The sequence below is a fragment of the Lissotriton vulgaris genome, unplaced genomic scaffold, assembly GCF_964263255.1.
Source record: "Lissotriton vulgaris unplaced genomic scaffold, aLisVul1.2 SCAFFOLD_2516, whole genome shotgun sequence".
Classification (NCBI taxonomy): Eukaryota; Metazoa; Chordata; class Amphibia; order Caudata; family Salamandridae; genus Lissotriton; species Lissotriton vulgaris.
In genome coordinates, this window is record NW_028252468.1 from 299,038 (window position 1) to 325,296 (window position 26,259).

The following is a 26,259-nucleotide window of genomic DNA, read 5'->3' on the forward strand; positions in this document are numbered from 1 at the left end:
GTACATCTGAGGCACCACTTGAAAGAGGCTAAGTGTATCAACAGTTCATGGCAAAGAACAGGTACATCTGAGGCAGCACATGAGAGGGGCTAAGTGCATCAACAGTCCATGGCAAAGAACAGGTACATCAGAGGCAGCACATGAGAGGGGCTAAGTGCATCAACAGTCTATGGCACAGAGCAGGTACATCTGAGGCAGCACATGAGAGGGGCTAAGTGCATCAACAGTCCATGGCAAAGAACATGTACATCTGAGGCAGCACATGAGAGGGGCACAGAGAAGCAACAGTCCATGGCACAGAACAGGTACATCTGAGGCAGCACATGAGAGGGGCAGAGAGCATCAACAGTCCATGGCAAAGAACTGGTACATCAGAGGCAGCACATGAGAGGGGCACAGAGCATCAACAGTCCATGGCACAGAGAAGTACATCAGAGGCAGCACATGAGAGGGGCACAGAGCATCAACAGTCCATGGCACAGAGCAGGTACATCTGAGGCAGCACATGAGAGGGCACAATGCAGTATCATAACAGCAACAGGGCAGTGTTCATAATAGAAGAGGGACATCTAAGGCAACACATGAGAGGGGCTAAGTGCATCAACAGTCCATGGAACAGAGCAGGTACATCTGAGACAGCACATGAGAGGGCACAATGCAGTATCATAACATCAACAGGGAAGTGTTCATAACAGAACAGGTACATCAGAGGCAGCACATGAGAGGGGCTAAGTGCATCAACAGTCCTTGGCAAAGAACAGGTACATCTGAGGCAGCACATGAGAGGGGCACAGAGTATCAACAGTCCATGGTACAGAACAAGTACATCTGAGGCAGCACATGAGAGGGGCACAGAGCATCAACAGTCCATGGCACAGAACAAGTACATCAGAGGCAGCACATTAGAGGGGCTAAGTGCATCAACAGTCCATGGCACAGAACAGGTACATCTGAGGCAGCACATGAGAGGGGCTAAGTACATCAACAGTCCATGGCAAAGAACAAGTACATCTGAGGCAGCACATGAAAAGGGCTAATTGCATCAACAGTCCATGGCACAGAACAGGTACATCTGGGGCAGCACATGAGAGCGGCTAATTGCATTACCAGTCCATGGCAAAGAACAGGTACATCTGAAGCAGCACATGAGAGGGGATAAGTGCATCAACAATCCATGGCACAGAGCAGGTACATCTGAGGCAGCACATGAGAGGGCACAATGCAGTATCATAACAGCAACAGGGCAGTGTTCATAACAAAACAGGTACATCTGAGGCAGCATATGAGAGGGGCTAAGTGCATCAACAGTCCATAGCAAATAACAGGTACATCTGAGGCAGCACATGAGAGGGGCTAAGTGCATCAACAGTTCATGGCAAGGAACAGGTACATCTGAGGCAGCACATGAGATGGGCTAAGTGCATCAACAGTCCATGGCACAGAACAGGTACATCTGAGGCAGCACATGAGAGGGGCTAAGTGCATCAACAGTCCATGGCAAAGTACAGGTACATCAGAGGCAGCACATGAGAGGGGCCAAGTGCATCAACAGTCCATGGCACAGAACAGGTACATCTGAGGCAGCACATGAGAGGGGCTAAGTGCATCAACAGTCCATGGCAAAGTACAGGTACATCAGAGGCAGCACATGAGAGGGGCTAAGTGCATCAACAGTCCATGGCACAGAGCAGGTACATCTGAGGCAGCACACACATGAGAGGGGCTAACTGCATCAACAGTCCATGGCAAAGAACAGGTACATCTGAGGCAGCACATGAAAGGGGCTAAGTGCATCAACAGTCCTTGGCAAAGAACAGGTACATCAGAGGCAGCACATGAGAGGGGGTGAGTGCATCAACAGTCTATGGCACAGAGCAGGTACATCTGAGGCAGCACTTGAGAGAGGCTAAGTGCATCAACAGTTCATGGCAAAGAACAGGTACATCTGAGGCAGCACATGAGAAGGGCTAAGTGCATCAACAGTCCTTGGCACATAACAGGTACATCTGAGGCAGCACACGAGAGGGGCTAAGTGCATCAACAGTCCATGGCAAAGAACAGGTACATCAGAGGCAGCACATGAGAGGGGCTAAGTGCATCAACAGTCCATGGCACAGAGCAGGTACATCTGAAACAGCACATGAGAGGGGCTAAGTGCATCAACAGTCCTTAGCAGGAAACATGTACATCTGAGGCAGCACATGAGAGGGGCACAGAGCAGCAACAGTCCATGGCAAAGAACAGGTAAATCTGAGGCTGCACATGAGAGGGGCGGAGAGAATCAACAGTCCATGGCACAGAACTGGTACATCAGAGGCAGCAGATGAGAGGGGCACAGAGCATCAACAGTCCATGGCACAGAGAAGTACATCAGAGGCAGCACATGAGAGGGGCACAGAGCATCAACAGTCCATGGCAGAGAGCAGGTACATCTGAGGCAGCACATGAGAGGGGCTAAGTGCATCAACAGCCCATGGAACAGAGCAGGTACATCTGAGGCAGCACATGAGAAGGGCACAGAGCATCAACAGTCCATGGCAAAGAACAGGTACATCTGAGGCAGCACATGAGAGGGGCTAAGTGCATCAACAGTTCATGGCAAGGAACAGGTACATCTGAGGCAGCACATGAGAGGGGTTAAGTGCATCAACAGTCCATAGCAAATAACAGGTACATCTGAGGCAGCACATGAGAGGGGCTAAGTGCATCAACAGTTCATGGCAAGGAACAGGTACATCTGAGGCAGCACATGAGAGGGGCTAAGTGCATCAACAGTCCATGGCACAGAACAGGTACATCTGAGGCAGCACATGAGAGGGGCTAAGTGCATCAACAGTCCATGGCAAAGTACAGGTACATCAGAGGCAGCACATGAGAGGGGCTAAGTGCATCAACAGTCCATGGCAAAGAACAGGTACATCTGAGGCAGCACATGAGAGGGGCACAGAGAAGCAACAGTCCATGGCACAGAACAGGTACATCTGAGGCAGCACATGAGAGGGGCAGAGAGCATCAACAGTCCATGGCAAAGAACTGGTACATCAGAGGCAGCACATGAGAGGGGCACAGAGCATCAACAGTCCATGGCACAGAGAAGTACATCAGAGGCAGCACATGAGAGGGGCACAGAGCATCAACAGTCCATGGCACAGAGCAGGTACATCTGAGGCAGCACATGAGAGGGCACAATGCAGTATCATAACAGCAACAGGGCAGTGTTCATAATAGAAGAGGGACATCTAAGGCAACACATGAGAGGGGCTAAGTGCATCAACAGTCCATGGAACAGAGCAGGTACATCTGAGGCAGCACATGAGAGGGCACAATGCAGTATCATAACATCAACAGGGAAGTGTTCATAACAGAACAGGTACATCAGAGGCAGCACATGAGAGGGGCTAAGTGCATCAACAGTCCTTGGCAAAGAACAGGTACATCTGAGGCAGCACATGAGAGGGGCACAGAGTATCAACAGTCCATGGTACAGAACAAGTACATCTGAGGCAGCACATGAGAGGGGCACAGAGCATCAACAGTCCATGGCACAGAACAAGTACATCAGAGGCAGCACATTAGAGGGGCTAAGTGCATCAACAGTCCATGGCACAGAACAGGTACATCTGAGGCAGCACATGAGAGGGGCTAAGTACATCAACAGTCCATGGCAAAGAACAAGTACATCTGAGGCAGCACATGAAAAGGGCTAATTGCATCAACAGTCCATGGCACAGAACAGGTACATCTGGGGCAGCACATGAGAGCGGCTAATTGCATTACCAGTCCATGGCAAAGAACAGGTACATCTGAAGCAGCACATGAGAGGGGATAAGTGCATCAACAATCCATGGCACAGAGCAGGTACATCTGAGGCAGCACATGAGAGGGCACAATGCAGTATCATAACAGCAACAGGGCAGTGTTCATAACAAAACAGGTACATCTGAGGCAGCATATGAGAGGGGCTAAGTGCATCAACAGTCCATAGCAAATAACAGGTACATCTGAGGCAGCACATGAGAGGGGCTAAGTGCATCAACAGTTCATGGCAAGGAACAGGTACATCTGAGGCAGCACATGAGATGGGCTAAGTGCATCAACAGTCCATGGCACAGAACAGGTACATCTGAGGCAGCACATGAGAGGGGCTAAGTGCATCAACAGTCCATGGCAAAGTACAGGTACATCAGAGGCAGCACATGAGAGGGGCCAAGTGCATCAACAGTCCATGGCACAGAACAGGTACATCTGAGGCAGCACATGAGAGGGGCTAAGTGCATCAACAGTCCATGGCAAAGTACAGGTTCATCAGAGGCAGCACATGAGAGGGGCTAAGTGCATCAACAGTCCATGGCACAGAGCAGGTACATCTGAGGCAGCACACACATGAGAGGGGCTAACTGCATCAACAGTCCATGGCAAAGAACAGGTACATCTGAGGCAGCACATGAAAGGGGCTAAGTGCATCAACAGTCCTTGGCAAAGAACAGGTACATCAGAGGCAGCACATGAGAGGGGGTGAGTGCATCAACAGTCTATGGCACAGAGCAGGTACATCTGAGGCAGCACTTGAGAGAGGCTAAGTGCATCAACAGTTCATGGCAAAGAACAGGTACATCTGAGGCAGCACATGAGAAGGGCTAAGTGCATCAACAGTCCTTGGCACATAACAGGTACATCTGAGGCAGCACACGAGAGGGGCTAAGTGCATCAACAGTCCATGGCAAAGAACAGGTACATCAGAGGCAGCACATGAGAGGGGCTAAGTGCATCAACAGTCCATGGCACAGAGCAGGTACATCTGAAACAGCACATGAGAGGGGCTAAGTGCATCAACAGTCCTTAGCAGGAAACATGTACATCTGAGGCAGCACATGAGAGGGGCACAGAGCAGCAACAGTCCATGGCAAAGAACAGGTAAATCTGAGGCTGCACATGAGAGGGGCGGAGAGCATCAACAGTCCATGGCACAGAACTGGTACATCAGAGGCAGCAGATGAGAGGGGCACAGAGCATCAACAGTCCATGGCACAGAGAAGTACATCAGAGGCAGCACATGAGAGGGGCACAGAGCATCAACAGTCCATGGCAGAGAGCAGGTACATCTGAGGCAGCACATGAGAGGGGCTAAGTGCATCAACAGCCCATGGAACAGAGCAGGTACATCTGAGGCAGCACATGAGAAGGGCACAGAGCATCAACAGTCCATGGCAAAGAACAGGTACATCTGAGGCAGCACATGAGAGGGGCTAAGTGCATCAACAGTTCATGGCAAGGAACAGGTACATCTGAGGCAGCACATGAGAGGGGTTAAGTGCATCAACAGTCCATAGCAAATAACAGGTACATCTGAGGCAGCACATGAGAGGGGCTAAGTGCATCAACAGTTCATGGCAAGGAACAGGTACATCTGAGGCAGCACATGAGAGGGGCTAAGTGCATCAACAGTCCATGGCACAGAACAGGTACATCTGAGGCAGCACATGAGAGGGGCTAAGTGCATCAACAGTCCATGGCAAAGTACAGGTACATCAGAGGCAGCACATGAGAGGAGCTAAGTGCATCAACAGTCCATGGCACAGAACAGGTACATCTGAGGCAGCACATGAGAGGGGCTAAGTGCATCAACAGTCCATGGCAAAGTACAGGTACATCAGAGGCAGCACATGAGAGGGGCTAAGTGCATCAACAGTCCATGGCACAGAGCAGGTACATCTGAGGCAGCACACCCATGAGAGGGGCTAACTGCATCAACAGTCCATGGCAAAGAACAGGTACATCTGAGGCAGCACATGAAAGGGGCTAAGTGCATCAACAGTCCTTGGCAAAGAACAGGTACATCAGAGGCAGCACATGAGAGGGGGTGAGTGCATCAACAGTCTATGGCACAGAGCAGGTACATCTGAGGCAGCACTTGAGAGAGGCTAAGTGCATCAACAGTTCATGGCAAAGAACAGGTACATCTGAGGCAGCACATGAGAAGGGCTAAGTGCATCAACAGTCCTTGGCACATAACAGGTACATCTGAGGCAGCACACGAGAGGGGCTAAGTGCATCAACAGTCCATGGCAAAGAACAGGTACATCAGAGGCAGCACATGAGAGGGGCTAAGTGCATCAACAGTCCATGGCACAGAGCAGGTACATCTGAAGCAGCACATGAGAGGGGCTAAGTGCATCAACAGTCCTTAGCAAAGAACATGTACATCTGAGGCAGCACATGAGAGGGGCACAGAGCAGCAACAGTCCATGGCAAAGAACAGGTACATCTGAGGCTGCACATGAGAGGGGCGGAGAGCATCAACAGTCCATGGCACAGAACTGGTACATCAGAGGCAGCAGATGAGAGGGGCACAGAGCATCAACAGTCCATGGCACAGAGAAGTACATCAGAGGCAGCACATGAGAGGGGCACAGAGCATCAACAGTCCATGGCAGAGAGCAGGTACATCTGAGGCAGCACATGAGAGGGGCTAAGTGCATCAACAGCCCATGGAACAGAGCAGGTACATCTGAGGCAGCACATGAGAAGGGCACAGAGCATCAACAGTCCATGGCAAAGAACAGGTACATCTGAGGCAGCACATGAGAGGGGCTAAGTGCAACCCCAGTCAATGGCACAGAGCAGGTACATCTGAGGCAGCACATGAGAGGGCACAATGCAGTATCATAACATCAACAGGGAAGTGTTCATAACAGAACAGGTACATCAGAGGCAGCACATGAGAGGGGCTAAGTGCATCAACAGTCCTTGGCAAAGAACATGTACATCTGAGGCAGCACATGAGAGGGGCACAGAGCATCAACAGTCCATGGCACAGAACAAGTACATCAGAGGCAGCACATGAGAGGGGCTAAGTGCATCAACAGTCCATGGCACAGAACAGGTACATCTGTTACAGCACATGACAGGGGCACAGAGCATCAACAGTCCATGGCACAAAACAGGTACATCTGAGGCAGCACATGAGAGGGGCTAAGTTCATCAACAGTCCATGGCACAGAACAGGTACATCTGAGGCAGCACATGAGAGGGGCTAAGTGCATCAACAGTCCATGGCAAAGTACAGGTACATCAGAGGCAGCACATGAGAGGGGCTAAGTGCATCAACAGTCCATGGCACAGAGCAGGTACATCTGAGGCAGCACACACATGAGAGGGGCTAACTGCATCAACAGTCCATGGCAAAGAACAGGTACATCTGAGGCAGCACATGAGAGGGGCTAAGTGCATCAACAGTCCATGGCAAAGAACAGGTACATCAGAGGCAGCACATGAGAGGGCACAATGCAGTATCATAACAGCAACAGGGCAGTGTTCATAATAGAAGAGGGACATCTAAGGCAACACATGAGAGGGGCTAAGTGCATCAACAGTCCATGGAACAGAGCAGGTACATCTGAGGCAGCACATGAGAGGGCACAATGCAGTATCATAACATCAACAGGGAAGTGTTCATAACAGAACAGGTACATCAGAGGCAGCACATGAGAGGGGCTAAGTGCATCAACAGTCCTTGGCAAAGAACAGGTACATCTGAGGCAGCACATGAGAGGGGCACAGAGTATCAACAGTCAATGGTACAGAACAAGTACATCTGAGGCAGCACATGAGAGGGGCACAGAGCATCAACAGTCCATGGCACAGAACAAGTACATCAGAGGCAGCACATTAGAGGGGCTAAGTGCATCAACAGTCCATGGCACAGAACAGGTACATCTGAGGCAGCACACACATGAGAGGGGCTAACTGCATCAACAGTCCATGGCAAAGAACAGGTACATCTGAGGCAGCACATGAAAGGGGCTAAGTGCATCAACAGTCCTTGGCAAAGAACAGGTACATCAGAGGCAGCACATGAGAGGGGGTGAGTGCATCAACAGTCTATGGCACAGAGCAGGTACATCTGAGGCAGCACTTGAGAGAGGCTAAGTGCATCAACAGTTCATGGCAAAGAACAGGTACATCTGAGGCAGCACATGAGAAGGGCTAAGTGCATCAACAGTCCTTGGCACATAACAGGTACATCTGAGGCAGCACACGAGAGGGGCTAAGTGCATCAACAGTCCATGGCAAAGAACAGGTACATCAGAGGCAGCACATGAGAGGGGCTAAGTGCATCAACAGTCCATGGCACAGAGCAGGTACATCTGAAGCAGCACATGAGAGGGGCTAAGTGCATCAACAGTCCTTAGCAGGAAACATGTACATCTGAGGCAGCACATGAGAGGGGCACAGAGCAGCAACAGTCCATGGCAAAGAACAGGTACATCTGAGGCTGCACATGAGAGGGGCGGAGAGCATCAACAGTCCATGGCACAGAACTGGTACATCAGAGGCAGCAGATGAGAGGGGCACAGAGCATCAACAGTCCATGGCACAGAGAAGTACATCAGAGGCAGCACATGAGAGGGGCACAGAGCATCAACAGTCCATGGCAGAGAGCAGGTACATCTGAGGCAGCACATGAGAGGGGCTAAGTGCATCAACAGCCCATGGAACAGAGCAGGTACATCTGAGGCAGCACATGAGAAGGGCACAGAGCATCAACAGTCCATGGCAAAGAACAGGTACATCTGAGGCAGCACATGAGAGGGGCTAAGTGCATCAACAGTTCATGGCAAGGAACAGGTACATCTGAGGCAGCACATGAGAGGGGCTAAGTGCATCAACAGTCCATAGCAAATAACAGGTACATCTGAGGCAGCACATGAGAGGGGCTAAGTGCATCAACAGTTCATGGCAAGGAACAGGTACATCTGAGGCAGCACATGAGAGGGGCTAAGTGCATCAACAGTCCATGGCACAGAACAGGTACATCTGAGGCAGCACATGAGAGGGGCTAAGTGCATCAACAGTCCATGGCAAAGTACAGGTACATCAGAGGCAGCACATGAGAGGGGCTAAGTGCATCAACAGTCCATGGCACAGAACAGGTACATCTGAGGCAGCACATGAGAGGGGCTAAGTGCATCAACAGTCCATGGCAAAGTACAGGTACATCAGAGGCAGCACAAGAGAGGGGCTAAGTGCATCAACAGTCCATGGCACAGAGCAGGTACATCTGAGGCAGCACACACATGAGAGGGGCTAACTGCATCAACAGTCCATGGCAAAGAACAGGTACATCTGAGGCAGCACATGAAAGGGGCTAAGTGCATCAACAGTCCTTGGCAAAGAACAGGTACATCAGAGGCAGCACATGAGAGGGGGTGAGTGCATCAACAGTCTATGGCACAGAGCAGGTACATCTGAGGCAGCACTTGAGAGAGGCTAAGTGCATCAACAGTTCATGGCAAAGAACAGGTACATCTGAGGCAGCACATGAGAAGGGCTAAGTGCATCAACAGTCCTTGGCACATAACAGGTACATCTGAGGCAGCACACGAGAGGGGCTAAGTGCATCAACAGTCCATGGCAAAGAACAGGTACATCAGAGGCAGCACATGAGAGGGGCTAAGTGCATCAACAGTCCATGGCACAGAGCAGGTACATCTGAAGCAGCACATGAGAGGGGCTAAGTGCATCAACAGTCCTTAGCAAAGAACATGTACATCTGAGGCAGCACATGAGAGGGGCACAGAGCAGCAACAGTCCATGGCAAAGAACAGGTACATCTGAGGCTGCACATGAGAGGGGCGGAGAGCATCAACAGTCCATGGCACAGAACTGGTACATCAGAGGCAGCAGATGAGAGGGGCACAGAGCATCAACAGTCCATGGCACAGAGAAGTACATCAGAGGCAGCACATGAGAGGGGCACAGAGCATCAACAGTCCATGGCAGAGAGCAGGTACATCTGAGGCAGCACATGAGAGGGGCTAAGTGCATCAACAGCCCATGGAACAGAGCAGGTACATCTGAGGCAGCACATGAGAAGGGCACAGAGCATCAACAGTCCATGGCAAAGAACAGGTACATCTGAGGCAGCACATGAGAGGGGCTAAGTGCAACCCCAGTCAATGGCACAGAGCAGGTCCATCTGAGGCAGCACATGAGAGGGCACAATGCAGTATCATAACATCAACAGGGAAGTGTTCATAACAGAACAGGTACATCAGAGGCAGCACATGAGAGGGGCTAAGTGCATCAACAGTCCTTGGCAAAGAACAGGTACATCTGAGGCAGCACATGAGAGGGGCACAGAGCATCAACAGTCCATGGCACAGAACAAGTACATCAGAGGCAGCACATGAGAGGGGCTAAGTGCATCAACAGTCCATGGCACAGAACAGGTACATCTGTTACAGCACATGACAGGGGCACAGAGCATCAACAGTCCATGGCACAAAACAGGTACATCTGAGGCAGCACATGAGAGGGGCTAAGTTCATCAACAGTCCATGGCACAGAACAGGTACATCTGAGGCAGCACATGAGAGGGGCTAAGTGCATCAACAGTCCATGGCAAAGTACAGGTACATCAGAGGCAGCACATGAGAGGGGCTAAGTGCATCAACAGTCCATGGCACAGAGCAGGTACATCTGAGGCAGCACACACATGAGAGGGGCTAACTGCATCAACAGTCCATGGCAAAGAACAGGTACATCTGAGGCAGCACATGAGAGGGGCTAAGTGCATCAACAGTCCATGGCAAAGAACAGGTACATCAGAGGCAGCACATGAGAGGGGGTGAGTGTATCAACAGTCTATGTCACAGAACAGGTACATCAGAGGCAGCACATGAGAGGGGCACAGAGCAGCAACAGTCCATGGCAAAGAACAGGTACATCTGAGGCAGCACATGAGAGGGGCAGAGAGCATCAACAGTCCATGGCAAAGAACTGGTACATCAGAGGCAGCACATGAGAGGGGCACAGAGCATCAACAGTCCATGGCACAGAGAAGTACATCAGAGGCAGCACATGAGAGGGGCACAGAGCATCAACAGTCCATGGTACAGAGCAGGTACATCTGAGGCAGCACATGAGAGGGCACAATGCAGTATCATAACAGCAACAGGGCAGTGTTCATAATAGAAGAGGGACATCTAAGGCAACACATGAGAGGGGCTAAGTGCATCAACAGTCCATGGAACAGAGCAGGTACATCTGAGGCAGCACATGAGAGGGCACAATGCAGTATCATAACATCAACAGGGAAGTGTTCATAACAGAACAGGTACATCAGAGGCAGCACATGAGAGGGGCTAAGTGCATCAACAGTCCTTGGCAAAGAACAGGTACATCTGAGGCAGCACATGAGAGGGGCACAGAGTATCAACAGTCCATGGTACAGAACAAGTACATCTGAGGCAGCACATGAGAGGGGCACAGAGCATCAACAGTCCATGGCACAGAACAAGAACATCAGAGGCAGCACATTAGAGGGGCTAAGTGCATCAACAGTCCATGGCACAGAACAGGTACATCTGAGGCAGCACATGAGAGGGGCTAAGTACATCAACAGTCCATGGCAAAGAACAAGTACATCTGAGGCAGCACATGAAAAGGGCTAATTGCATCAACAGTCCATGGCACAGAACAGGTACATCTGGGGCAGCACATGAGAGCGGCTAATTGCATTACCAGTCCATGGCAAAGAACAGGTACATCTGAAGCAGCACATGAGAGGGGATAAGTGCATCAACAATCCATGGCACAGAGCAGGTACATCTGAGGCAGCACATGAGAGGGCACAATGCAGTATCATAACAGCAACAGGGCAGTGTTCATAACAAAACAGGTACAACTGAGGCAGCATATGAGAGGGGCTAAGTGCATCAACAGTCCATAGCAAATAACAGGTACATCTGAGGCAGCACATGAGAGGGGCTAAGTGCATCAACAGTTCATGGCAAGGAACAGGTACATCTGAGGCAGCACATGAGAGGGGCTAAGTGCATCAACAGTCCATGGCACAGAACAGGTACATCTGAGGCAGCACATGAGAGGGGCTAAGTGCATCAACAGTCCATGGCAAAGTACAGGTACATCAGAGGCAGCACATGAGAGGGGCTAAGTGCATCAACAGTCCATGGCACAGAACAGGTACATCTGAGGCAGCACATGAGAGGGGCTAAGTGCATCAACAGTCCATGGCAAAGTACAGGTACATCAGAGGCAGCACATGAGAGGGGCTAAGTGCATCAACAGTCCATGGCACAGAGCAGGTACATCTGAGGCAGCACACACATGAGAGGGGCTAACTGCATCAACAGTCCATGGCAAAGAACAGGTACATCTGAGGCAGCACATGAAAGGGGCTAAGTGCATCAACAGTCCTTGGCAAAGAACAGGTACATCAGAGGCAGCACATGAGAGGGGGTGAGTGCATCAACAGTCTATGGCACAGAGCAGGTACATCTGAGGCAGCACTTGAGAGAGGCTAAGTGCATCAACAGTTCATGGCAAAGAACAGGTACATCTGAGGCAGCACATGAGAAGGGCTAAGTGCATCAACAGTCCTTGGCACATAACAGGTACATCTGAGGCAGCACACGAGAGGGGCTAAGTGCATCAACAGTCCATGGCAAAGAACAGGTACATCAGAGGCTGCACATGAGAGGGGCTAAGTGCATCAACAGTCCATGGCACAGAGCAGGTACATCTGAAGCAGCACATGAGAGGGGCTAAGTGCATCAACAGTCCTTAGCAAAGAACATGTACATCTGAGGCAGCACATGAGAGGGGCACAGAGCAGCAACAGTCCATGGCAAAGAACAGGTACATCTGAGGCTGCACATGAGAGGGGCGGAGAGCATCAACAGTCCATGGCACAGAACTGGTACATCAGAGGCAGCAGATGAGAGGGGGTGAGTGCATCAACAGTCTATGGCAAAGAACAGGTACATCTGAGGCTGCACATGAGAGGGGCTAACTGCATCAACAGTCCATCGCAAAGAACAGGTACATCTGAGGCAGCACATGAGAGGGGCTAAGTGCATCAACAGTCCATGGCAAAGAACAGGTACATCAGAGGCAGCACATGAGAGGGGGTGAGTGCATCAACAGTCTATGTCACAGAACAGGTACATCAGAGGCAGCACATGAGAGGGGCACAGAGCAGCAACAGTCCATGGCAAAGAACAGGTACATCTGAGGCTGCACATGAGAGGGGCGGAGAGCATCAACAGTCCATGGCACAGAACTGGTACATCTGAGGCAGCAGATGAGAGGTGCACAGAGCATCAACAGTCCATGGCAAAGTACAGGTACATCAGAGGCAGCACATGAGAGGGGCTAAGTGCATCAACAGTCAATGGCACAGAGCAGGTACATCTGAGGCAGCACATGATAGGGCACAATGCAGTATCATAACATCAACAGGGAAGTGTTCATAACAGAACAGGTACATCAGAGGCAGCACATGAGAGGGGCTAAGTGCATCAACAGTCCTTGGCAAAGAACAGGTACATCTGAGGCAGCACATGAGAGGGGCACAGAGCATCAACAGTCCATGGCACAGAACAAGTACATCAGAGGCAGCACATGAGAGGGGCACAGAGCATCAACAGTCCATGGCACAGAGCCGGTACATCTGAGGCAGCATATGAGAGTGGCTAAGTGCATCAACAGTCCATGGAACAGAGCAGGTACATCTGAGGCAGCACATGAGAAGGGCACAGAGCATCAACAGTCCATGGCAAAGAACAGGTACATCTGAGGCAGCACATGAGAGGGGCTAAGTGCAACACCAGTCCATGGCACAGAGCAGGTACATCTGAGGCAGCACATGAGAGGGCACAATGCAGTATCATAACATCAACAGGGAAGTGTTCATAACAGAACAGGTACATCAGAGGCAGCACATGAGAGGGGCTAAGTGCATCAACAGTCCATGGCAAAGAACAGGTACATCTGAGGCAGCACATGAGAGGGGCTAAGTGCATCAACAGTCCATGGCAAAGAACAGGTACATCAGAGGCAGCACATGAGAGGGGCTGAGTGCATCAACAGTCCATGGCACAGAGCAGGTACATCTGAGGCACCACTTGAAAGAGGCTAAGTGTATCAACAGTTCATGGCAAAGAACAGGTACATCTGAGGCAGCACATGAGAAGGGCTAAGTGCATCAACAGTCCTTGGCACATAACAGGTACATCTGAGGCAGCACATGAGAGGGGCTAAGTGCATCAACAGTCCATGGCAAAGAACAGGTACATCAGAGGCAGCACATGAGAGGGGCTAAGTGCATCAACAGTCTATGGCACAGAGCAGGTACATCTGAGGCAGCACATGAGAGGGGCTAAGTGCATCAACAGTCCATGGCAAAGAACATGTACATCTGAGGCAGCACATGAGAGGGGCACAGAGCAGCAACAGTCCATGGCACAGAACAGGTACATCTGAGGCAGCACATGAGAGGGGCAGAGAGCATCAACAGTCCATGGCAAAGAACTGGTACATCAGAGGCAGCACATGAGAGGGGCACAGAGCATCAACAGTCCATGGCACAGAGAAGTACATCAGAGGCAGCACATGAGAGGGGCACAGAGCATCAACAGTCCATGGCACAGAGCAGGTACATCTGAGGCAGAACATGAGAGGGGCACAGAGCATCAACAGTCCATGGCACAGAGCAGGTACATCTGAGGCAGCACATGAGAGGGCACAATGCAGTATCATAACAGCAACAGGGCAGTGTTCATAACAGAACAGGGACATCTAAGGCAACACATGAGAGGGGCTAAGTGCATCAACAGTCCATGGAACAGAGCAGGTACATCTGAGGCAGCACATGAGAGGGCACAATGCAGTATCATAACATCAACAGGGAAGTGTTCATAACAGAACAGGTACATCAGAGGCAGCACATGAGAGGGGCTAAGTGCATCAACAGTTCTTGGCAAAGAACAGGTACATCTGAGGCAGCACATGAGAGGGGCACAGAGTATCAACAGTCCATGGTGCAGAACAAGTACATCTGAGGCAGCACATGAGAGGGGCACAGAGCATCAACAGTCCATGGCACAGAACATGTACATCAGAGGCAGCACATTAGAGGGGCTAAGTGCATCAACAGTCCATGGCACAGAACAGGTACATCTGAGGCAGCACATGAGAGGGGCTAAGTACATCAACAGTCCATGGCAAAGAACAAGTACATCTGAGGCAGCACATGAAAAGGGCTAATTGCATCAACAGTCCATGGCACAGAACAGGTACATCTGAGGCAGCACATGAGAGCGGCTAATTGCATTACCAGTCCATGGCAAAGAACAGGTACATCTGAAGCAGCACATGAGAGGGGATAAGTGCATCAACAGTCCATGGCACAGAGCAGGTACATCTGAGGCAGCACATGAGAGGGCACAATGCAGTATCATAACAGCAACAGGGCAGTGTTCATAACAAAACAGGTACTTCAGAGGCAGCACATGAGAGGGGCTAAGTCCATCAACAGTCCATGGCACAGAGCAGGTACATCTGAGGCAGCACATCAGAGGTGCTAACTGCATCAACAGTCCATAGCAAAGAACAGGTACATCTGAGGCAGCACATGAGAGGGGCTAACTGCATCAACAGTCCATGGCAAAGAAGAGATACATCTGAGGCAGCATATGAGAGGGGCTAAGTGCATCAACAGTCCATGGCAAATAACAGGTACATCTGAGGCAGCACATGAGAGGGGCTAAGTGCATCAACAGTTCATGGCAAGGAACAGGTACATCTGAGGCAGCACATGAGAGGGGCTAAGTGCATCAACAGTCTATGGCACAGAGCAGGTACATCTGAGGCAGCATATGAGAGGGGCTAAGTGCATCAACAGTCCATGGCAAATAACAGGTACATCTGAGGCAGCACATGAGAGGGGCTAAGTGCATCAACAGTTCATGGCAAGGAACAGGTACATCTGAGGCAGCACATGAGAGGGGCTAAGTGCATCAACAGTCCATGGCACAGAACAGGTACATCTGAGGCAGCACATGAGAGGGGCTAAGTGCATCAACAGTCCATGGCAAAGTACAGGTACATCAGAGGCAGCACATGAGAGGGGCTAAGTGCATCAACAGTCCATGGCACAGAGCAGGTACATCTGAGGCAGCACATGAGAGGGGCTAACTGCATCAACAGTCCATGGCAAAGAACAGGTACATCTGAGGCAGCACATGAGAGGGGCTAAGTGCATCAACAGTCCATGGCAAAGAACAGGTACATCAGAGGCAGCACATGAGAGGGGCTGAGTGCATCAACTGTCCATGGCACAGAGCAGGTACATCTGAGGCACCACTTGAAAGAGGCTAAGTGTATCAACAGTTCATGGCAAAGAACAGGTACATCTGAGGCAGCACATGAGAAGGGCTAAGTGCATCAACAGTCCTTGGCACATAACAGGTACATCTGAGGCAGCACATGAGAGGGGCTAAGTGCATCAACAGTCCATGGCAAAGAACAGGTACATCAGAGGCAGCACATGAGAGGGGCTAAGTGCATCAACAGTCTATGGCACAGAGCAGGTACATCTGAGGCAGCACATGAGAGGGGCTAAGTGCATCAACAGTCCATGGCAAAGAACATGTACATCTGAGGCAGCACATGAGAGGGGCACAGAGCAGCAACAGTCCATGGCACAGAACAGGTACATCTGAGGCAGCACATGAGAGGGGCAGAGAGCATCAACAGTCCATGGCAAAGAACTGGTACATCAGAGGCAGCACATGAGAGGGGCACAGAGCATCAACAGTCCATGGCACAGAGAAGTACATCAGAGGCAGCACATGAGAGGGGCACAGAGCATCAACAGTCCATGGCACAGAGCAGGTACATCTGAGGCAGCACATGAGAGGGCACAATGCAGTATCATAACAGCAACAGGGCAGTGTTCATAACAGAACAGGGACATCTAAGGCAACACATGAGAGGGGCTAAGTGCATCAACAGTCCATGGAACAGAGCAGGTACATCTGAGGCAGCACATGAGAGGGCACAATGCAGTATCATAACATCAACAGGGAAGTGTTCATAACAGAACAGGTACATCAGAGGCAGCACATGAGAGGGGCTAAGTGCATCAACAGTCCTTGGCAAAGAACAGGTACACCTGAGGCAGCACATGAGAGGGGCACAGAGTATCAACAGTCCATGGTACAGAACAAGTACATCTGAGGCAGCACATGAGAGGGGCACAGAGCATCAACAGTCCATGGCACAGAACAAGTACATCAGAGGCAGCACATTAGAGGGGCTAAGTGCATCAACAGTCCATGGCACAGAACAGGTACATCTGAGGCAGCACATGAGAGGGGCTAAGTACATCAACAGTCCATGGCAAAGAACAAGTACATCTGAGGCAGCACATGAAAAGGGCTAATTGCATCAACAGTCCATGGCACAGAACAGGTACATCTGAGGCAGCACATGAGAGCTGCTAATTGCATTACCAGTCCATGGCAAGGAACAGGTACATCTGAAGCAGCACATGAGAGGGGATAAGTGCATCAACAGTCCATGCCACAGAGCAGGTACATCTGAGGCAGCACATGAGAGGGCACAATGCAGTATCATAACAGCAACAGGGCAGTGTTCATAACAAAACAGGTACATCAGAGGCAGCACATGAGAGGGGCTAAGTGCATCAACAGTCCATGGCACAGAGCAGGTACATCTGAGGCAGTACATCAGAGGTGCTAACTGCATCAACAGTCCATAGCAAAGAACAGGTACATCTGAGGCAGCACATGAGAGGGGCTGACTGCATCAACAGTCCATGGCAAAGAAGAGATACATCTGAGGCAGCATATGAGAGGGGCTAAGTGCATCAACAGTCCATGGCAAAAAACAGGTACATCTGAGGCAGCACATGAGAGGGGCTAAGTGCATCAACAGTTCATGGCAAGGAACAGGTACATCTGAGGCAGCACATGAGAGGGGCTAACTGCATCAACAGTCCATGGCAAAGAACAGGTACATCTGAGGCAGCACATGAGAGGGGCTAAGTGCATCAACAGTCCATGGCAAAGAACAGGTACATCAGAGGCAGCACATGAGAGGGGGTGAGTGCATCAACAGTCTATGGCACAGAGCAGGTACATCTGAGGCAGCACTTGAGAGAGGCTAAGTGCATCAACAGTTCATGGCAAAGAACAGGTACATCTGAGGCAGCACATGAGAAGGGCTAAGTGCATCAACAGTCCTTGGCACATAACAGGTACATCTGAGGCAGCACACGAGAGGGGCTAAGTGCATCAACAGTCCATGGCAAAGAACAGGTACATCAGAGGCAGCACATGAGAGGGGCTAAGTGCATCAACAGTCCATGGCACAGAGCAGGTACATCTGAAGCAGCACACGAGAGGGGCTAAGTGCATCAACAGTCCTTAGCAAAGAACATGTACATCTGAGGCAGCACATGAGAGGGGCACAGAGCAGCAACAGTCCATGGCAAAGAACAGGTACATCTGAGGCTGCACATGAGAGGGGCGGAGAGCATCAACAGTCCATGGCACAGAGAAGTACATCAGAGGCAGCACATGAGAGGGGCACAGAGCATCAACAGTCCATGGCAGAGAGCAGGTACACCTGAGGCAGCACATGAGAGGGGCTAAGTGCATCAACAGCCCATGGAACAAAGCAGGTACATCTGAGGCAGCACATGAGAAGGGCACAGAGCATCAACAGTCCATGGCAAAGAACAGGTACATCTGAGGCAGCACATGAGAGGGGCTAAGTGCAACCCCAGTCAATGGCACAGAGCAGGTACATCTGAGGCAGCACATGAGAGTTCACAATGCAGTATCATAACATCAACAGGGAAGTGTTCATAACAGAACAGGTACATCAGAGGCAGCACATGAGAGGGGCTAAGTGCATCAACAGTCCTTGGCAAAGAACAGGTACATCTGAGGCAGCACATGAGAGGGGCACAGAGCATCAACAGTCCATGGCACAGAACAAGTACATCAGAGGCAGCACATGAGAGGGACTAAGTGCATCAACAGTCCATGGCACAGAACAGGTACATCTGTTACAGCACATGACAGGGGCACAGAGCATCAACAGTCCATGGCACAAAACAGGTACATCTGAGGCAGCACATGAGAGGGGCTAAGTTCATCAACAGTCCATGGCACAGAACAGGTACATCTGAGGCAGCAGATGAGAGGGGCTAAGTGCATCAACAGTCCATGGCAAAGTACAGGTACATCAGAGGCAGCACATGAGAGGGGCTAAGTGCATCAACAGTCCATGGCACAGAGCAGGTACATCTGAGGCAGCACACACATGAGAGGGGCTAACTGCATCAACAGTCCATGGCAAAGAACAGGTACATCTGAGGCAGCACATGAGAGGGGCTCAGTGCATCAACAGTCCATGGCAAAGAACAGGTACATCAGAGGCAGCACATGAGAGGGGGTGAGTGCATCAACAGTCTATGTCACAGAGCAGGTACATCTGAGGCAGCACTTGAGAGAGGCTAAGTGCATCAACAGTTCATGGCAAGGAACAGGTACATCTGAGGCAGCACATGAGAGGGGCTAAGTGCATCAACAGTTCATGGCAAAGAACAGGTACATCTGAAGCAGCACATGAGAGGGGCTAAGTGCATCAACAGTCCTTAGCAAAGAACATGTACATCTGAGGCAGCACATGAGAGGGGCACAGAGCAGCAACAGTCCATGGCAAAGAACAGGTACATCTGAGGCTGCACATGAGAGGGGCGGAGAGCATCAACAGTCCATGGCACAGAACTGGTACATCAGAGGCAGCAGATGAGAGGGGCACAGAGCATCAACAGTCCATGGCACAGAGAAGTACATCAGAGGCAGCACATGAGAGGGGCACAGAGCATCAACAGGCCATGGCACAGAGCAGGTACATCTGAGGCAGCACATGAGAGGGGCTAAGTGCATCAACAGTCCATGGCACAGAGCAGGTACATCTGAGGCACCACTTGAAAGAGGCTAAGTGTATCAACAGTTCATGGCAAAGAACAGGTACATCTGAGGCAGCACATGAGAAGGGCTAAGTGCATCAACAGTCCTTGGCACATAACAGGTACATCTGAGGCAGCACATGAGAGGGGCTAAGTGCATCAACAGTCCATGGCAAAGAACAGGTACATCAGAGGCAGCACATGAGAGGGGCTAAGTGCATCAACAGTCTATGGCACAGAGCAGGTACATCTGAGGCAGCACATGAGAGGGGCTAAGTGCATCAACAGTCCATGGCAAAGAACATGTACATCTGAGGCAGCACATGAGAGGGGCACAGAGCAGCAACAGTCCATGGCACAGAACAGGTACATCTGAGGCAGCACATGAGAGGGGCAGAGAGCATCAACAGTCCATGGCAAAGAACTGGTACATCAGAGGCAGCACATGAGAGGGGCACAGAGCATCAACAGTCCATGGCACAGAGAAGTACATCAGAGGCAGCACATGAGAGGGGCACAATGCAGTATCATAACAGCAACAGGGCAGTGTTCATAACAGAACAGGGACATCTAAGGCAACACATGAGAGGGGCTAAGTGCATCAACAGTCCATGGAACAGAGCAGGTACATCTGAGGCAGCACATGAGAGGGCACAATGCAGTATCATAACATCAACAGGGAAGTGTTCATAACAGAACAGGTACATCAGAGGCAGCACATGAGAGGGGCTAAGTGCATCAACAGTCCTTGGCAAAGAACAGGTACATTTGAGGCAGCACATGAGAGGGGCACAGAGTATCAACAGTCCATGGTACAGAACAAGTACATCTGAGGCAGCACATGAGAGGGGCACAGAGCATCAACAGTCCATGGCACAGAACAAGTACATCAGAGGCAGCACATTAGAGGGGCTAAGTGCATCAACAGTCCATGGCACAGAACAGGTACATCCGAGGCAGCACATGAGAGGGGCTAAGTACATCAACAGTCCATGGCAAAGAACAAGTACATCTGAGGCAGCACATGAAAATGGCTAATTGCATCAACAGTCCATGGCACAGAACAGGTACATCTGAGGCAGCACATGAGAGCGGCTAATTGCATTACCAGTCCATGGCAAAGAACAGGTACATCTGAAGCAGCACATGAGAGGGGATAAGTGCATCAACAGTCCATGGCACAGAGCAGGTACATCTGAGGCAGCACATGAGAGGGCACAATGCAGTATCATAACAGCAACAGGGCAGTGTTCATAACAAAACAGGTACATCAGAGGCAGCACATGAGAGGGGCTAAGTGCATCAACAGTCCATGGCACAGAGCAGGTACATCTGAGGCAGCACATCAGAGGTGCTAACTGCAGCAACAGTCCATAGCAAAGAACAGGTACATCTGAGGCAGCACATGAGAGGGGCTAACTGCATCAACAGTCCATGGCAAAGAACAGGTACATCAGAGGCAGCACATGAGAGGGGCTAAGTGCATCAACAGTCTATGGCACAGAGCAGGTACATCTGAGGCAGCACATGAGAGGGGCTAAGTGCATCAACAGTTCATGGCAAGGAACAGGTACATCTGAGGCAGCACATGAGAGGGGCTAAGTGCATCAACAGTCCATGGCACAGAACAGGTACATCTGAGGCAGCACATGAGAGGGGCTAAGTGCATCAACAGTCCATGGCAAAGTACAGGTACATCAGAGGCAGCACATGAGAGGGGCTAAGTGCATCAACAGTCCATGGCACAGAGCAGGTACATCTGAGGCAGCACATGAGAGGGGCTAACTGCATCAACAGTCCATGGCAAAGAACAGGTACATCTGAGGCAGCACATGAGAGGGGCTAAGTGCATCAACAGTCCATGGCAAAGAACAGGTACATCAGAGGCAGCACATGAGAGGGGCTGAGTGCATCAACAGTCCATGGCACAGAGCAGGTACATCTGAGGCACCACTTGAAAGAGGCTAAGTGTATCAACAGTTCATGGCAAAGAACAGGTACATCTGAGGCAGCACATGAGAGGGGCTAAGTGCATCAACAGTCCATGGCAAAGAACAGGTACATCAGAGGCAGCACATGAGAGGGGCTAAGTGCATCAACAGTCTATGGCACAGAGCAGGTACATCTGAGGCAGCACATGAGAGGGGCTAAGTGCATCAACAGTCCATGGCAAAGAACATGTACATCTGAGGCAGCACATGAGAGGGGCACAGAGAAGCAACAGTCCATGGCACAGAACAGGTACATCTGAGGCAGCACATGAGAGGGGCAGAGAGCATCAACAGTCCATGGCAAAGAACTGGTACATCAGAGGCAGCACATGAGAGGGGCACAGAGCATCAACAGTCCATGGCACAGAGAAGTACATCAGAGGCAGCACATGAGAGGGGCACAGAGCATCAACAGTCCATGGCACAGAGCAGGTACATCTGAGGCAGCACATGAGAGGGCACAATGCAGTATCATAACAGCAACAGGGCAGTGTTCATAATAGAAGAGGGACATCTAAGGCAACACATGAGAGGGGCTAAGTGCATCAACAGTCCATGGAACAGAGCAGGTACATCTGAGGCAGCACATGAGAGGGCACAATGCAGTATCATAACATCAACAGGGAAGTGTTCATAACAGAACAGGTACATCAGAGGCAGCACATGAGAGGGGCTAAGTGCATCAACAGTCCTTGGCAAAGAACAGGTACATCTGAGGCAGCACATGAGAGGGGCACAGAGTATCAACAGTCCATGGTACAGAACAAGTACATCTGAGGCAGCACATGAGAGGGGCACAGAGCATCAACAGTCCATGGCACAGAACAAGTACATCAGAGGCAGCACATTAGAGGGGCTAAGTGTATCAACAGTCCATGGCACAGAACAGGTACATCTGAGGCAGCACATGAGAGGGGCTAAGTACATCAACAGTCCATGGCAAAGAACAAGTACATCTGAGGCAGCACATGAAAAGGGCTAATTGCATCAACAGTCCATGGCACAGAACAGGTACATCTGGGGCAGCACATGAGAGCGGCTAATTGCATTACCAGTCCATGGCAAAGAACAGGTACATCTGAAGCAGCACATGAGAGGGGATAAGTGCATCAACAATCCATGGCACAGAGCAGGTACATCTGAGGCAGCACATGAGAGGGCACAATGCAGTATCATAACAGCAACAGGGCAGTGTTCATAACAAAACAGGTACATCTGAGGCAGCATATGAGAGGGGCTAAGTGCATCAACAGTCCATAGCAAATAACAGGTACATCTGAGGCAGCACATGAGAGGGGCTAAGTGCATCAACAGTTCATGGCAAGGAACAGGTACATCTGAGGCAGCACATGAGAGGGGCTAAGTGCATCAACAGTCCATGGCACAGAACAGGTACATCTGAGGCAGCACATGAGAGGGGCTAAGTGCATCAACAGTCCATGGCAAAGTACAGGTACATCAGAGGCAGCACATGAGAGGGGCTAAGTGCATCAACAGTCCATGGCACAGAACAGGTACATCTGAGGCAGCACATGAGAGGGGCTAAGTGCATCAACAGTCCATGGCAAAGTACAGGTACATCAGAGGCAGCACATGAGAGGGGCTAAGTGCATCAACAGTCCATGGCACAGAGCAGGTACATCTGAGGCAGCACACACATGAGAGGGGCTAACTGCATCAACAGTCCATGGCAAAGAACAGGTACATCTGAGGCAGCACATGAAAGGGGCTAAGTGCATCAACAGTCCTTGGCAAAGAACAGGTACATCAGAGGCAGCACATGAGAGGGGGTGAGTGCATCAACAGTCTATGGCACAGAGCAGGTACATCTGAGGCAGCACTTGAGAGAGGCTAAGTGCATCAACAGTTCATGGCAAAGAACAGGTACATCTGAGGCAGCACATGAGAAGGGCTAAGTGCATCAACAGTCCTTGGCACATAACAGGTACATCTGAGGCAGCACACGAGAGGGGCTAAGTGCATCAACAGTCCATGGCAAAGAACAGGTACATCAGAGGCAGCACATGAGAGGGGCTAAGTGCATCAACAGTCCATGGCACAGAGCAGGTACATCTGAAGCAGCACATGAGAGGGGCTAAGTGCATCAACAGTCCTTAACAGGAAACATGTACATCTGAGGCAGCACATGAGAGGGGCACAGAGCAGCAACAGTCCATGGCAAAGAACAGGTACATCTGAGGCTGCACATGAGAGGGGCGGAGAGCATCAACAGTCCATGGCACAGAACTGGTACATCAGAGGCAGCAGATGAGAGGGGCACAGAGCATCAACAGTCCATGGCACAGAGAAGTACATCAGAGGCAGCACATGAGAGGGGCACAGAGCATCAACAGTCCATGGCAGAGAGCAGGTACATCTGAGGCAGCACATGAGAGGGGCTAAGTGCATCAACAGCCCATGGAACAGAGCAGGTACATCTGAGGCAGCACATGAGAAGGGCACAGAGCATCAACAGTCCATGGCAAAGAACAGGTACATCTGAGGCAGCAAATGAGAGGGGCTAAGTGCATCAACAGTTCATGGCAAGGAACAGGTACATCTGAGGCAGCACATGAGAGGGGCTAAGTGCATCAACAGTCCATAGCAAATAACAGGTACATCTGAGGCAGCACATGAGAGGGGCTAAGTGCATCAACAGTTCATGGCAAGGAACAGGTACATCTGAGGCAGCACATGAGAGGGGCTAAGTGCATCAACAGTCCATGGCACAGAACAGGTACATCTGAGGCAGCACATGAGAGGGGCTAAGTGCATCAACAGTCCATGGCACAGAGCAGGTACATCTGAGGCAGCACACACATGAGAGGGGCTAACTGCATCAACAGTCCATGGCAAAGAACAGGTACATCTGAGGCAGCACATGAAAGGGGCTAAGTGCATCAACAGTCCTTGGCAAAGAACAGGTACATCAGAGGCAGCACATGAGAGGGGGTGAGTGCATCAACAGTCTATGGCACAGAGCAGGTACATCTGAGGCAGCACTTGAGAGAGGCTAAGTGCATCAACAGTTCATGGCAAAGAACAGGTACATCTGAGGCAGCACATGAGAATGGCTAAGTGCATCAACAGTCCTTGGCACATAACAGGTACATCTGAGGCAGCACACGAGAGGGGCTAAGTGCATCAACAGTCCATGGCAAAGAACAGGTACATCAGAGGCAGCACATGAGAGGGGCTAAGTGCATCAACAGTCCATGGCACAGAGCAGGTACATCTGAAGCAGCACATGAGAGGGGCTAAGTGCATCAACAGTCCTTAGCAAAGAACATGTACATCTGAGGCAGCACATGAGAGGGGCACAGAGCAGCAACAGTCCATGGCAAAGAACAGGTACATCTGAGGCTGCACATGAGAGGGGCGGAGAGCATCAACAGTCCATGGCACAGAACTGGTACATCAGAGGCAGCAGATGAGAGGTGCACAGAGCATCAACAGTCCATGGCACAGAGAAGTACATCAGAGGCAGCACATGAGAGGGGCACAGAGCATCAACAGTCCATGGCAGAGAGCAGGTACATCTGAGGCAGCACATGAGAGGGGCTAAGTGCATCAACAGCCCATGGAACAGAGCAGGTACATTTGAGGCAGCACATGAGAAGGGCACAGAGCATCAACAGTCCATGGCAAAGAACAGGTACATCTGAGGCAGCACATGAGAGGGGCTAAGTGCAACCCCAGTCAATGGCACAGAGCAGGTACATCTGAGGCAGCAAATGAGAGGGCACAATGCAGTATCATAACATCAACAGGGAAGTGTTCATAACAGAACAGGTACATCAGAGGCAGCACATGAGAGGGGCTAAGTGCATCAACAGTCCTTGGCAAAGAACAGGTACATCTGAGGCAGCACATGAGAGGGGCACAGAGCATCAACAGTCCATGGCACAGAACAAGTACATCAGAGGCAGCACATGAGAGGGGCTAAGTGCATCAACAGTCCATGGCACAGAACAGGTACATCTGTTACAGCACATGACAGGGGCACAGAGCATCAACAGTCCATGGCACAAAACAGGTACATCTGAGGCAGCACATGAGAGGGGCTAAGTTCATCAACAGTCCATGGCACAGAACAGGTACATCTGAGGCAGCACATGAGAGGGGCTAAGTGCATCAACAGTCCATGGCAAAGTACAGGTACATCAGAGGCAGCACATGAGAAGGGCTAAGTGCATCAACAGTCCATGGCACAGAGCAGGTACATCTGAGGCAGCACACACATGAGAGGGGCTAACTGCATCAACAGTCCATGGCAAAGAACAGGTACATCTGAGGCAGCACATGAGAGGGGCTAAGTGCATCAACAGTCCATGGCAAAGAACAGGTACATCAGAGGCAGCACATGAGAGGGGGTGAGTGCATCAACAGTCTATGTCACAGAACAGGTACATCAGAGGCAGCACATGAGAGGGGCACAGAGCAGCAACAGTCCAT